The 16,964-nt window shown below is 32.1% G+C and overlaps 1 pseudogene; it reads right to left on the reverse strand.

Annotated features, from left to right (window-relative positions):
- Positions 1-3,999: 3,999 nt before the first annotated feature.
- Positions 4,000-14,615, reverse strand: LOC128158519 (uncharacterized; annotated as a pseudogene).
- Between the last annotated feature and the right edge of the window lie 2,349 nt (positions 14,616-16,964).

Raw genomic sequence — 16,964 nt, forward strand, 5'->3', positions numbered from 1 at the left:
TAGATATTGGTACGATCAACAACTTTGCTTCTATAAAGCATTACAAAATCTTTATCGTTTTTAAGTTATTCGTAATAGAGTTTAAGAGTGCCCTGGCCCCTGAATAAAGGGGCCAGCCCCTTTTTCTTGATTTCTTTGAAAAGGTCTTAAGAATACTAACAATGTTTGTTCTTACACCTATTTAAAATTGTTGATCATTTTTGAGATACAAATGCTTGAATATTTTAGGGGCCAGCCCTCTAGATCCTTAATGGGGACAGAAATTCGTGTTTTGATAAGTGGAATCGATTTAAATCAATAATTCAAACATTTTATCTTCTATGATGTCTAACAAAATATGTCTACTTTTCTAGATATATTGCGTCAAAGTTTAAGTATTTTGGCTTCTAAAAATCCCTAATTACGTAATAAATGGGCGTGGCAATATTTTTTTCTAATAGATATTGGTACGATCAACAACTTTGCTTCTATAATGCATTACAAAATCTTTATCGTTTTAAGGTATTTGTAATAGAGTTTAAGAGTGCTCTGGCCCTTGATTTCAGGGGTCAGCCCCTTTTTCTTGATTTCTTTGTAAAGGTCTTAAGAATACTGACAATTTTTGTTCTTACACCTATTTAAAATTGTTGATCATTTTTGAGATACAAATGTTTGAATATTTTAGGGGCCAGCCCTCTAGATCCTTAATGGGGACAGAAATTCGTGTTTTGATAAGTGGAATCGATTTAAATCATTATTTCAAACATTTTCTCTTCTATGATGTCTAACAAAATATTTCTACTTCTCTAGTTATATTGCGTCAAAGTTTAAGTATTTTGGCCCCTAAAAATCCCTAATTACGTAATAAATGGGCGTGGTAATAATTTTTACTAATAGATATTGGTACGATCAACAACTTTGCTTCTATAAAGCATTACAAAATCTTTATCGTTTTTAAGTTATTCGTAATAGAGTTTAAGAGTGCCCTGGCCCCTGAATAAAGGGGCCAGCCCCTTTTTCTTGATTTCTTTGAAAAGGTCTTAAGAATACTAACAATTTTTGTTCTTACACCCATCTAAAATTGTTGATCATTTTTGAGATACAAATGTATGAATATTTTAGGGGCCAGCCCTCTAGATCCTTAATGGGGACAGAAATTCGTGTTTTGATAAGTGGAATCAATTTAAATCATTAATTCAAACATTTTCTCTGCTATGATGTCTTACAAAATATTTCCACTTCTCTAGTTATATTGCGTCAAAGTTTAAGTATTTTGGCCCCTAAAAATCCCTAATTACGTAATAAATGGGCGTGGTAATAATTTTTTCTAATAGATATTGGTACGAGCAACAACTTTGCTTCTATAATACATTACAAAATCTTTATTGTTTTTAAGTTATTTGTAATAGAGTTTACGAGTGTGTTGGCCCCTAAAAAAAGGGGCCAGCCCCTATTTCTTGATTTTGTTGGAAAGAACTTTTGATTCTCTACCTCTTTTGTTATATATATCTTAACAAAATATTAACTGATAAAAAAATATAAATCAAAACGTGTGAAAATTTTAAATGAAAATTCGTACCCAATTTTCGTGCCCAGGCGAGCTCCAAGAAATGGCGCAACAGGCATTAAACAACTACATGCTGCACAACTTCAAACTATCGTCTACCTATCCTGAAAATTTCATATTCATATCTCTTATGGTTTCCGAGTTTATAGCTGCACAAAATGGGTCGTCAAAAATTACAAAATGGCCGAAAATTCGGTACCGGAAGTGACTACGAAAAAATTAAGAAAAAGGTATAAAGATTAGATCACGCCCTAACATCTGTGAAAAAATGGTTGAGATCGGTCGAATAGATTCCGAGAAATCGCGTGCACAAAATTTGGAAAATAATAATAATAATAATAAGAAACAGTACGAAAACAATAAGGTCTTCCGTTGGAAACGGAAGACCTTAATAATTATACTTAATCATCACATGCATGAATCACTATCTGAGTCTCATGAGAGAGAGAGAGAGAGAGAGAGAGAGATTTGACACAATTTGTTGATAATTTTACCAATTACACTGGATTTATCGTCTTTGTTGCTCAAAAATTCATAACTTTTAGATGCAGACACATCTCCATGCTTGCAGGTGAAGAAGGTAATATGTACATGTAAATAATGTGTTACATTTTGTTGATAAATAATTAATCTGAATACATGTACAGTTTGCCTACATGCCAGGACTATTTACATGAATTACTGTTCTCTGTCTTTCTCCAGACACGTAAATTTTCATCGATCGGCTTTTGGAGCATACTCCAAATAGTACTCAGCGGAGAACGTACGCCAAAACTTTTATAACCTCTGTTTTTAGAGCCGTTCTCAGTGGAGCACATACTCGGAGTACGGAGTACGAGTTGGAGTATGAGTATGTTAAAAGTTTTATAACCTCGGGGCCTGGGTTCAAGCCTTGGGTGCCGACATTTTTTTTTCCTAATTTTTTTGGCGTTGTTCAACAAATTAGTCTTAAAAGTGAGGGATTTTATCTCATTTACTCAAAAATCGGACGGAAGACCCAATCGTTGCTCGCAACGAGAACGATCTAGTTACATCTTTTTTTTAAAAAAATAAATAAATCAATAAATTGTAAAAAATTAAGTAAGATATATATACAAAATGACTGTTAATGTACAAAAGTACATACCTTAAAGAAACAGCCAAATCGTATTCTATGGGAATTAGAGTGTGACATCATCATGATTATTTCGTGCAGTCCGTGATTTTTCTTAAGTCGCTGTAGGTTTCGACCAATCGATAAATGGGGCGTGTAGATTTCAGTCTTGTCAGTTTCTACAACTGTTCTATAGACCTATGAACTTACTATAAGTTTACGTAGGAAATAGAGGGAATCAAACTCGGTAGATGTAATTATACTGCAATATATGTAGTAGTACTCTTTAAAAATACTCACATTTTCGTTGAGTTGCGTAATTAAATTAAAAATTCTTCATAACCCGTCTGAAGACAAAAGTATTGATCTGATAATTGGGTTTAAAAAATGTTTGACTTTACAAATATGAATAAGGCGTCAACGTTTTGATTTTAATAGAGGTAATTATATATTTTTTTTAAAGATAATCTAGATTGACTACATACTATCAACAGCTGGTAAACAAAGTCACAGCGGTAATCTTGTACTCACCAGCAGTAAATGGTACGTTTTCTTTACTTGAACCTTTTTTACATTAGTTATTACATTAGTTTATTTTCCACGATGACATCTTACACAATTTAGGCAAAATACAACAGGTGTTAAATTTTTTTCTTTACCATCACAGTATTAAGAGATCTTATGGTCTTTCAAAGAGATCTTATAAAAATTCTTTAGTTACTAATTAATTGAAGATAACTTTAATATAATCAACATCATTTCGATTTTTTTTTTACAAGTTCATGAAGTGTTTAGGTATTTGTATTATTTGTATGCATGTAAATTAGTTAAATATTTTTGACATAGCACTTTTATCTATGTGCTAACCTAAATTGGAAGCAAGCAAACAGGACAAAAGGTTAAAAATAACGGCTGCAATTCAGTGTTTTTCCGAACAAACAATATTCAAAATCAAAAAAAGGTCACGTGTTGCAGTTCTCATACACGAATAAGCAATGCAGTTTTTAATTGTTTTTAAATGATTGAAATTAAAAAAAAACATGAACTTATTCATTTCACATATAATTTAACTCAAACAAATTTCATAATAAAGTCTCGTTTAGCCACACACTCTCTGAGCAAAGCTGCATTGAGTATAAAAAGTATCAGGTTAAACAAAACATCCATTATAGCTCCTCAGAAATGCACAGCTACTTTTTACTTTCATGCCATAAAACCGACCGCCATCTTATGCATATTTTCTTAATAATGAACAAAGGTACTTCAAAACCATTATTTTCATTCAACTAAATAAAACATCAATCATTGAATACTCTAAATTATTAAAATCAAAAGTTTCAAATTGTTTTGAGGCACATAAACAATAAGATTTCAGTCTGTTCGTCTATTGTCCATTTCAGCAATATCTGTATAAACGTCACCAAAGGTAGTTCGTAGGCCAGTAGGCCGAGGAAATCGTAAGCATAGACATATTTCTCGTAAAATAACAAGTATTAATATAAAACTAAATACAGATCCAACAACAAAAACAACTACATTCCAACCAAAATTGGTTTTTGGTTCTGGTGTTTTGTTTGTGTATTGTATTTTATCTCTGTCTTCATTTTTAGAGGCTAATTCTGTGAAAACAGGAGAAAAAAAGTTTGGATTATCTTTTACTTCATATAATAGAAAATGGTTCTTCTGGGGTAGAAACAACTTAGAAAATAATGTTTATGTTCATTTGTACCTTGTGTTTTTGTTGTGTCCTTTATTTCATCTTTGGTCTAACATTCATGGTTCGTTGTTCCTATTATATACCAAGTTATTTACTAAAAGTGTTTACTGTATTTAGTAGTGCAGTAGTTCTACCAATGTAGGACCGGTAAAGTTAAAAAACAGAAAAATCAATACATCGCGAAAAATATATAGTTTAGAAGATTCCCCGATTATGATACAACCCTTTTAATGACGATAAGGCTGACATTTGATATCAAATAAACAAATTCATAATTGATGAATATAAACTGCTAGAGGAAATGTATATCTCTTTGATGTTCACAGCCCACGTTTATATTGTTGCCGTATTATTTATAAAGTGCACAATTTCATGAAGGTTGTTATAATTATATATTTTTGCTCTACGTGTGTCAAATTTATTTTAAATGTTAGGCATTAATTTCTATAATGTTTATGCTCTGACTGAAGAAATACCATATATTAGTTACAGACCCTGAAACGTGCTACTACACCTCTAAAACGAACCGTACCGTTCCGTGCAAGAAACGAACCGTACCGTTCACAAAACGAAACGTACCGTTCACAAAGCGTACCGTACCGTTCACAAAACGAACCGTACCGTTCACAAAGCGAACCGTACCGTGCAAAAAGCGTGCAAGATAATTTATGCAAGACCCGCCTCTAGACGGACAAAAAAGCGTACCGTATCGTGCAATAAGCGTGCAACTTCCATATACGGCTTATTGACCTAATGTCTTTAGATGAGTACGGACGGAGATAATCGCTGACCAGGCCCCGAGGTTATAAAACTTTTTTCATACTCGTACTCATACTCATACTCCGTACTCCGAGTATGTGCTCCACTGAGTACGACTTTAAAAACCGAGGTTATAAAAGTTTTTGAGTACGTTCTCCGCTGAGTACAATTTGGAGTATGCTCCAAAAAGGCGATCGATGAAATTTTACGTCTCTGAAGAAAGACAGAGAACGGTAATTCATGTAAATAGTCCTGGCATGTAGGCAAACTGTACATGTATTCAGATTAATTATTTATCAACAAAATATAGCACATTATTTACATGTACATATTACCTTCTCCATCTGCAAGCATGGAGATGTGTCTGCATCTATAACTTATGAATTTTTGAGCAACAGAGACGATAAATCCAGTGTAATTGGTAAAATTATCAACAAATTGTGTTCATGTCAAATCTCAATCTCTCTCTCTCTCTCTCTCTCATGAGACTCAGATAGTGATTCATGCATGTGATGATTAAGTATAATTATGTTGTAAGGAACGATATGAATATAAAAGAAAGAAGTAAGAATTTACACGGATATGAAGAGAGTATTTCAACATAGAATTTAGTTCGATATATCTTAAGTGTTCCTGGCTTTTACACGATTTTGAAATTTTACATGCCAGGAAAAGGTCAGAAACGACGCCAATACAAAACTGGAAAGTCACTGCCCCCAAGTGGGTATCTCTTAAGATATTTAGTGAGCAGTCCCTGTATTAGGGAAAACAGGGAAGAGTTTAATTCAAAAATAGAAACATATACTTGGGAAAATCACAAAAATACTGAGAAATCCGTATTTTCACACTCATATAATATACACTAAGGAAATTATATGGGTATTCCAATTTAATTGCAACATACTTAGTACTATATTTGCCTTTTAAAATTCTTGTGAGAAAAAAAACATCTAATATCTTGAAGGGGTGGGGTGGGGGTGGGTGTTGGAATTGCATCAATGAACATATGCCAAAAGCCAAGGACACACGTAAAGTTTCTCATTTTAATATTTTTGGGAATGTGCACGAGAGTTTAAGAAAATTCACTAATTGAAATATTTTTGAAATTTCCAATTTGAGGACCACGTTAAACAGAAACAACGTGTTTAAGGAAACTGTGTACTAAAGTTGCTGTACCCCTTTTTGTGGGGTTTTATTGATGGTTCAAGTTTTTCTCACTTAGTCAAGGCTTGAACATGTGTGTTTAGAATTTTTACATACATACTGTGTCATTTTTAATCTTAAGTAACGTCCATTGATAATTTTGAGCAAGCCTTTTCCTATTCATCTTTAAAATTCGAAATACATGTGTTAATTTTGATGCATTTGACATAGATATTTGGTTACTTTAGATAAAAAAGGAATAGCTATATGAATTATCTAAATAGTTACTTGCTAATAAAATTAAACAATTTAAGAGATGAATATTCCCACAGCTAAGCTATATAGAGAAAAATCTCTCACATGAAAATGCGAAGAAGCTATTTTAAGTAGTACATGTATTTTCAATCGATTGCATAGAATAACAATAATCCTCTCTCTCTCTCTCTCTCTCTCTCTCTCTCTCTCTCTCTCTCTCTCTCATAAATTCTAGCTTCGATCATGCAGGTTATGATTAATTTAAGTGTTATCTTTTTTTTTTTTTTTTTTTACATAAACAAGCTTTTAATTAACTTTAAATTACCCGAATTCTCAAGCAGAATATATACGTCGATCATACTTAATGTTTTTCCATAACTGTGTATTTAAGAATAAAATTTGATGTCATTACACCAAATTTTATTTGTAGAAAGATACTTATATAATACTTAAGACTATGGGGTCACCGGGACCCACCATCCTTATATTCGAGCGTTTATAATCAAATGTTAAACCAAACAATGCATTTCACCTTACGTATACTTAGACATGTCTATGTTCTCGATGTTTTAATTCGAAATAAATAATAAAGATCGTAAGGTAGGTGATGTTCCATGGTAAAATTTCTTTAATATTTGGAAAATAAAAATCAAATACTGGTAGATGGTTCGGAATGGATACTCTACCTTCCCGCAGTAAAATTAAAAAGAAGTTGCGGCCTACAATGTATATTAGACAAAGAACACATCTAGATCTCTGCAGCTACATGTAGTATGTATGGTCACCTAGGAAGCCAAATATGTACGTCATAATTTTAAAAATATTGCCAATACAAAACTTAAAAATTCGAAATATTATCTTTATGTTTACATCTAACGCCCTTTAACCTGCGTTTTAATTACTTACTGCTGATTCTTGATTACTTTCTATATTTCCAAGTAAGATTGCTTTTTGTTAACTTTCAAAATAGGTTTTTATTATCGATATTTCGAGATAAAAAGAAATGAACCTTGTTCAAAATTACTCTAAATTTCACAGCGTTTTTGACACTACAGAGGAAAGGCGATTTATAAGCCAATATTTTCCACATGCAGACAGTAACTGTTTTATGAAAAATTAAAAAAAAACAACAATCGTATAGATAAACCACAGGAAGTAGGATTCCCCCCCCCCCCACTCACACACACCAACACCAACTCCTCTTAAAAATATTTAGTTCCAGGGGTAGATCCAGAATGTGAAGTTAGAGGGGGCGTCAGTATAAGACAGGGAGTATGGAGAGGCCGCTTTGTGGCCTCCAGATGGTCCAGGGCAAAGTCCTGTTGGTGACCCAGGGGGCAAAGCCGGCCCCAGAAGCTCCAGGATTCTAGAGATTTTGTAGGGTAAAAAGGAAGTCTTTAAATAGACGTTTAAGATATTTTTTTTCTCGTGATTACCTGTATACTTAAAGTATTAATATTATTTACAATTTTTAAAGGTTTGTAGATTTAAGACCTACAGTCATCAAATTCCTCTGTCTTGTAGAAATCCAAGAAACATATCCTTTTATTTTTTTTCTTTCGAATGACTGTAAATTAATCAGTTTAAAAATCAAGTTCAATGGGACAATGTAAATTAATGAAGTTTTAATAAAAGATAACTATATATACCAGCTTATATTATAATAACAATGGAAGAGTCGTTAAAACACTAGTTAGTATAACCAATTACTTAAAGGTGGGTATATGGGTGACTGGTCATATTTGAACCCAAGGACAGCGTAACCAAAATGTTTTTTCCTGGGTTTTTTTAGTTACACCATTGAACACACGCGTTTTCTTCATATTGAAACAGTCTAATGTAGAGAAATCCCCCAAGTTAAAAAAAAAAAGATAATTAAGACTCGCAAGTTGTACATTTTCTTTGCCAGAAGGAGTATGATTTAACTTTATTTGGACAATTTTTTTAGGGCTGTGGGGGGGGGGGGGGGGGACGCCGGGTGCGACCTCCTTTACTCCGCCACTGATTTACCGCTTATTCTATAAAATGTTTCCCTTTCCAAGTTTTGTGGCATGCAACATAAATGATAATTGCCTAATAAGTAAGTAATAGAAAGCGTTAGACTTTTATGCATCCCCCATCCTTTGTAATGTTTAGAACTAACCTACATTTTCACTATAATCAAAAAATGGACCCAGCAAGTACATCTGATTGAAATTGATTAATAACGATACATGTACATTGATTTCTTTGTTTTAAATGATGGGGTGTATGGGTCGTATTTGACAAAAAACAGAATTCTTAAAAAGTCGAGCTAGTCAACGGTAGTATTTTGTACGTAGTTATACATGTATATGTACATTAATTAATGAAGCAAACTATCTAAAAGTTATTTTGATAATCTTGGTTGCAGTTCGTCCTTTCTCTTATCTTAAATTCACCTCCTTTATATCTAGATATGTCATTCATAAAATGGTAAAAACTTTCCATTTTAATTCATATACATGTAAATATGATTAAATTAGAGCGTATAATACAGCAACGTTACAATATGAACAATATTATATGTTTGCACTGCATTTTATTTAGATTAAATGTCTTGAGTACGACTTTGAGAAAGCTTCAAAGCTTACTCAGAAAATCGCATTTTTGTACTCAGCCGGAGTACGAGTAGGAGTATGAAAAAGTTTTATAACCTCGATATCTTGAGTAGGAGTACGATTTGGAGCACGGAGTACGATTTGGAGTACGAGATCGTACTCAAGAAAGTTTTATAACCTCGGGGCCAGATAAGTTCAATATTTAGCTAGATTTTTTATACGGGATAAGATAACACATACTAAGATTTAAAACTGTTATTCTTATTAAAACAGCTACAAAAATATTTCCTTTCTTAGACCGTAATCATTTCTTTGTTTTTCGACAAAACTTGCATCGCCGATTTCTTAAACATTGTAAACTATTAACGTTCACACAATTATATTTATGAAATAATTTTATTAAATGCAAGCATTGAACGGGAAAAAGTACACGCATTCCATAAAATAACTTTCAACTTTATTTCCCGCATAGCTGGTAATGGCGTCGTGATTTCACATGAACAAAAATCACTCGCGCGAAACACGAGTACAGAAGCTGATCTTTGGTTCTATACACAACAGGTGTTATTGTCTTTCTTTGTTTTTTAGCAGTTATTGTACTTTACAACTAACTGTGTATATTTGGACGCTTAAACAGGTGTACACGAGATGCCGGTATTCACACCTTTCCACGGACACCTGTTAGGTAACTCATCACAATATGTCGTGTGTATAGTCTAAATATATCTTACTTATACTTTGTTAGTTTCATGGCTTTTCTTAATCTCTAGAAAACAAAAGAACTGTCTGTAGAAATGAACACAAACAACTACACGTAAGACTATCGGCGCGTGGATCCGTAGAACAATTCAGCGACTCTGTACATGCGGGATTTTCACATATTAACTTGCGATAAAATATCATTTAGCGGGTACATTAATGCATCAAAAAAATGATTAATTACATCATAAATAGTTGAATGAGATAACAAGTACATGTAAGCACAAACACAGCTCTTTTTAAATTTATTTTCAATCTAGTAATATCTGTGATGTGAAATAGCTTCGAAATTTTAACCGTCGAGATCAATATATGTACATCGTCCACTGTACAAACTTTTAGTCATTGTGTTGAAATCGTTGTGAAAACCATGAGTCTAAAATAAATGAATTTAATTCATACAAATAAAAATCTAATAATTAAAAATTGTTTGCACACAATCACATACACCCTCAAATTGAGAGAGAGAAAGAGAGAGAGAGAGAGAGAGAGAGAGCTTGTGTGTTGATTATAATACTTAAATTTAAGTTTTATTACTGAACTTTATTATTTCGCTTTAAGTTTCTATAGTTGGTCATTTGAGCGGGATTTTATCTCAGGACTCCACGTGCTTCGCCTGTCAATCAGTTTAAGTATAACAGTACAGATCACGCCATGCGCCGCGTGCTACTTGGCTCCTCCTCTAGGGCTAGAAGAAAATTATCGAGTGAAACATTTTTGCTTTATGTTTTCTTAAATCCCTATTGAAAAGAGTGTTCCTATTTTAAATTTTTCAACAATAATTTCTTTCCGATTTCATGATTTTAATTCAGGTGCTGGCGATCAGTGTCGTTTTCCCTCGCTGTCGTATTATTTTGTTACTTGATAAATTCTTATATATTTATCACTTTTAACATTCATTTGTTGATTACCGGGTATTTTTTCGTGTCCTATTTACAACAAGTTTGTGTGTAAAAAGGTAAATAAAATATAAACAGGTTAGTCAGCATTTGTATAACGTCAGCTAAATCGCATGCATACAGTGAAGAGCGGAAACTTGTTCAACAGAATGATAAATAGCGCCATTACATATATAAAAGTTATTAACTTGTTGTGTATATCCACTTGTGTACATATCGTAAGAATATGTTACATGTACATGTATAGTTTAACGAAAAATCAAAAACTAATTGTCATATTTTGACTATACACGCGATCTTAGATCAAATAAGAGAAGCGATGACGGGTTACATGTAGGTATCATCTGTGTATACGAACAATTACAGAAAATCATAGAATCAATATTTAAATGAATAAAATTCGTGTCAAAAAACTATATAACAGTTTAATTCAAGATTTCTTATCTGAAATTCATTGATTATCTTATCATTAATTTTACATCGTCTATTCACTAAGGCAATCGGCGATCGGCAGCAGTACTACAGTAGTACGCAATAAAGAATGATCATACGAATTATCAATAATAACAACTAGCCGAGAATCAAGACAACGATAAAGGAAACTGAAGAAATATCGGAATAAAGTCGGGGAAATTTTTTGTAGAAATTTTTAATTGATTAGAAATATTTAATGACTTCAACTCAAGTACATGTATAGAAATAAAAACTTAAGACGATTTGTAAAATTATCGACAGCTCGCTGAATTAACAAAAATATATGGGATTAAAGTCAAACAGTTCTTTTAATCTATCTTAATGATTACATTTATCTAAATTGAATACTAATAATAACAGATTGATCAAAATTAAAATTACCCCTGCTTCCCGGTTGTCACTAAGTACACGTTTCGCGCAACGTATCAAAAACGGGGGAACGGATGGAAGTCCTGATTTTAAATAGATCGATTGAAATACTTTTGTAATATATTATATAAATAAAGAAAAATTCTTGTCATAATTACCACCATGCTGAAGCAGATCGGGCAAAAACTAAACTAAATTATCTCGAGAAAAATCAAAGCGTGCAGGCCACGCCTACCTCATTAATAAAGCGCGCAAACCGTTCACAAAGCGTGCAGCTATTTTTAGCAAAGCGTACCGTGCAAGAAGCGAACCGTTCCGTTCACAAAGCGTACCGTACCGTTCACAAAGCGAACCGTACCGTTCACAAAACGAACCGTACCGTTCACAAAGCGAACCGTACCGTTCAAAAAGCGTAACGAACCGAACCGTGCAACTGGTGTAGTAGCACGTTTCAGGGTCTGTATAAAAGAAAATAATAAACAACCTTCATTTGCAATTTTTTTTTTACTTAAAGTTTACTTAGAGTAGACCTACCTAGTATCTCAACTGGTATCTGAGTAGTAGAAATACAGCCGTGGACATGGTGACATGTTAAACACTCACACTTCTGGAGACACATTATGCCGTAATATAATGGAGGACATATCTTTGTACAGTTGACACCAAAATACCCGGCCGGACATCCTAGACATAGCAACATAACGTTTGAATCTGAGTTATGCAAAGGCTACAAAGGCCTAAAAATGTAATAAATGTGTGGTTACTTAAAAAAACCAATGTGTAGCATATTTAAAAGAGCTTTACAACTCAGAAACAGGCAAATAGTTACAGGAGCTTGTGCGTAATAATGCTTTTTCAAACTGTTTTTTAATTTTTTTTAAAAATTAGTAATAACGTTTTGTGAGAGGCATCGTTTAGCAATCAGAACTAACACCGTTTTTTAGGTATTAAAACTCAAAGAAAAAGATATACACTTTCTAACGACGTTATTATGCTTTTTAAGAAAACTTAAGGTAGGTTTTAATAAATGATGGTTAAAACCATTTAGAAAGTGTTAAATTGCAGACTACAAAGCGTGTTACCAAACAGTGTATAAATGTAATATTTTATTTTCAAAGGTACACCGGTCTTTATAATCTTTATAACAATATCTAACTTTTAACCAAGGAACTGTACGAAATAAATTTTTCACAAAGTATATTCAATGCAATAAATTAGTTGATCTTCATTCACTGTCTTCGTTTATATTTATATCACAACCTAGATCGCCCTAATAATGCACGTAATCGAGAACATTCTAGATACATTTCTGTTAAAACTTATTTCTAGTTTAAATTTATTTTTAATGACCTGAGGTTTAGATCTTCCGTTGTATGAATAATGTTAAAATGTTTTATAGAAACCTTGGTTATAAGTTAATACATTTTTGTGTTATTCCTTTTTCTGACCTTCATTGTAATATACAAATATTCCTGTTTCCTGTTCAATCCAACCTTTTTCCTTTTCCTTTATTATTTTATTTATTTTTTTGGAATAGACAAAATTATCTTGTTTGCATTATAATATCACCTTTTGTAAGGACAAAACACTCATTTTATAACAGTTACAGCTTTTACGTCCCTTGTTTGCGTTATCTTGCCTAACTTTGCGTACCAACGTTCTACAATACAAGTTATTACGCCTTATATTTTTAGAAAAGATAAGTGATACTCAAACGCTCTAGTAACATTACTGGAAATCGGGTTAAAAAATGCAGCATTAAAATGTCAGTTACAAGGTCATTTGCAATGAAATCTTATCAATAACTCGTTATCTGCGTTAAATCTTAAAAATTGCATAGCTTTAATTCTTTGTAAATCATTGATATAATACATGCATGTTAATTGATAAGGCTAGAAATAGCTCATAAAATATTACAATTTCATAACAAGTACACGTCATTGGATAACAACAACACTTGATTTATCACATACAAAGCAAAGACATGCATATGATAAGAAAATAAAATTGTTCATATAGGAAATGTTATTTAAGTGTTTCCAAATGTTTTTAAGTTGTATTCTATTATAAAAGTGTTGCAACGGAGTTGTAAATGTAAATGTGATGTCATGATCAGCTATATATATGTGAACGTGCATATTGATCTTTTTTCTCTTCTATAACTTAAAAGTACAATACCTTTGCAAACAACTCCATCATGGTAATAATTGATCAAACATTTATGACTTTCTCCTGCAAAAGCTCTGAAAACAATGAAGTTTAAACGGTTCTTAACATTTTAACACGCTCTCTCTCTCTCTCTCTCTCTCTCTCTCTCTCTCTCTCGCTCTCGCTCTCTCTCTCTCTCTCTCTCTCTCTCTCTCTCTCTCTCTATTACACAAAACAAACTAGGAAATTGCACAGTAAAAATATCTACATGTATATAACATTTCTTTACAGGACAAGGCAAACTTAATATTAATCTAGAAACACAATTTGTAAAAAAATGGCAGGCCTCAACAATACGCATTGTTTAGGAATTATAGTATTTTAACCGCCAAAAAGTTGACCAATTGCTTTTTATTTATTTCTTTAAAAATCAATACATGTAAAATTCAAGTGAAACACCAAAGCCAAAATGCTATGACATACATCAAGTATATCAAATTATTTTTGTACAGTAATAAATGCAAGTGCAATAGAACAAAACATTACAAATTCAATTAAGATGTTAAAAATTACTTTTCTACTTTAAAACATTTGAAGGTCAAATACAAACCCATTTAATTGTACAATTTACTATAAAACCCCTATTTTATTTAGCTGTTCATTTCATTTAAAAAATATCCAAATTTATATCCAACTTAGCATGCCGATTCCTTGTAAAACGAAGCAAAAACATTCCTTATACATGTACATTGTAAAACACGACAAAGTGCAAATGAAACACATCTAAAACATACCTTTTTGTGAAATAACTTAAATTGAGCGTCATCAGCAATGGAATTGCAACTGTTCATCCACAAGCAGATTTTGAGTACATGTTTTCTTCAAATATGTACTATTTACACGTATAAAAATAAGGAAATAGTTCATATATAAATAGCTTACAGAGGCGAACTCTACCGGCAAGGCGTGTGCGAATAGAAAATGTGGACCATCTGCACATTCATTCAACTGGTTTTTCATTGGCGTCAGTTACTTGGACCAGTTACATGTATGCCAATAAAATGGTTTGGAAGAGTTTACGCTTTTTGTATAAACAGCTTTGCGGTTTACAAAGTGTAAACTGCTCCAAACCATTTTATATCGCATAAAACAAATAAATATTGAATTCATTCTTTAATGGCAAAGATTATTGCTAGCGCTCTCGAGTGCTTGCAACTACGTTTGTCTTTTTCACTGGAATATGCATGCTCTACTCCATAGTAGGGGGTTCTGGGAATACTTCACCACTGTAGAAAAACTGTAACATGTAAATAAATTTCGTTTAATTATTTTCACAATAATTTTTGTGTTTTATTGTAAATGTCAAAAAGTAACAATAGCTTAGGTCATATAATGCAAAGTTATTTTGAATATTATAATAAATAGCTAGCTTTATCTAAACTACCTTCAAGCTCGGAAAACAACCTCAGATATGTTTTACGAGCTTGCCGGAAAGGCCCGAGAAGATACGATTGCTACAAAATAGTACCAATGGTTCTTCAAAATGTTCACCTCGAAATTGAAATTACAATACATACATAATGAATAAGGCACAGAGGTATGCCATTGCCGCTCTAGATTCACAATTTTAAATTGAGAACCCATTCCAGCACAATTCCAGTACAATTCCAGTACACCACTGTGCCTTAAAATTCCTATGTTACAAATGTAATTAATCGATTCAGAAAATTAAAACCTGCTTTTGTGGTTCATGATGTATATAGGGCTAGCTCACCAATCCTTTTAAAAGATAAGCTTGTTTTCCAGCTTTCGGTAGACCCAGTAGCTTTCATGTTTAGTTCTTTTTTACACAGCATAATTAACTTCCAATTATAGTTTTGGACACATAAATGATGATTTAAGATACTATGTGTACGATGTAACGTATTGCAGAAGTATGGTTAGGTGCCTTCAGTACTAATATATTGCTCTTTAGGAGAGGAAAACAATAAATTTGTCATAAAACTTGGTGGAAAATTACTACTGCACTTGTTTCTGTTTTTAAGGCTGTGCTAGCTATGATCAACATTTTAATATCTATCATTCAGTTTGAATAAGTACATACTTTTAGTGACTGTTAAATCTGTATCTGTTTGGTACATTTTTCAATGTTTGCAAAAAAACAATTTGTAAAACTTAATCAATCAACATGGGGGTATACATATTCAAAAGACTATCAAACAAAAAAAGTCTGTTCAATTTAGATAAACAATGAATTTTTGTTTAAAACAAGAAATATTGCTTTTAATGAATGTTTCATATAAATAGTATGTAAACAGTATAAATTGTGAGATAAATTTCCAAAATTATAAAATCTGATTATTTTTAAAAGTTGTGTGAAGAATAGAAAAAAAAAATTATGTATATTTTCTGTAAAAAATCAACAAGACTTTTTCTTTTAACAACTCTCCTTGGATCCTTCGATTCTTTTAAATGTTAACCTAATGTAATGAATTTTACTGCATAATTCAATAAATTATAAAATCATGCTTCATCGTGTTAAAATCTGACAGTTGAATATTTGGACATTGTGAGCTGAAGCTTAAGCTTACTGGCCACTTGGGTAAGTTATTTGATCTGTTCAATTTAACAAAAATTTTAAAACACTTGGTCTACCCTAAAAAATAATTTTCCTAAAATGAAAGGTGTGTCACAGGAAGAATCAAAATGAACAACACTGAGCCTGGCACCAAGGAAAAAAGAGACTTTAATACAGAGATTTGATCTCAAAATTGTGATCAAACTGAATAATGGGTCTGGGATGTGAAAGTTCACTTTTGAAGGTTTGTCCATTGCTGTGACTGCTGTTGTGTTCATAATTGTTGGTGTAGCCATTACCGTAGGGCGAAATATCAAGCAAAAACGTAAATAAATCAGCTTTATAGAAACACTGATCAATTTGAGTAAATTCTTTATCGTAAACTTAATCATACCTTAAAGCTTTAGGAAGCTTTGGATAAGCTCCAATAGATTTAATTCTTTTTAAAAATATGTTTCTTTGTATGTTTACGTTTTTTAATGTAAAAAACAAAATAATAAGATTTGTCTATTTATATTTAGATGTTTATTTTCAAAAAGTATAAATGTGCACATGTAATTGATAACAAAGTTACCATTATTATGTTCTTATTATTATTCATTACAAAATGTTTTATAAAGTAAAACCTTGGGGTTTTATAAAAGC

The sequence above is a fragment of the Crassostrea angulata genome, chromosome 8, assembly GCF_025612915.1.
Source record: "Crassostrea angulata isolate pt1a10 chromosome 8, ASM2561291v2, whole genome shotgun sequence".
In the NCBI taxonomy this organism is placed as follows: Eukaryota; Metazoa; Mollusca; class Bivalvia; order Ostreida; family Ostreidae; genus Magallana; species Magallana angulata.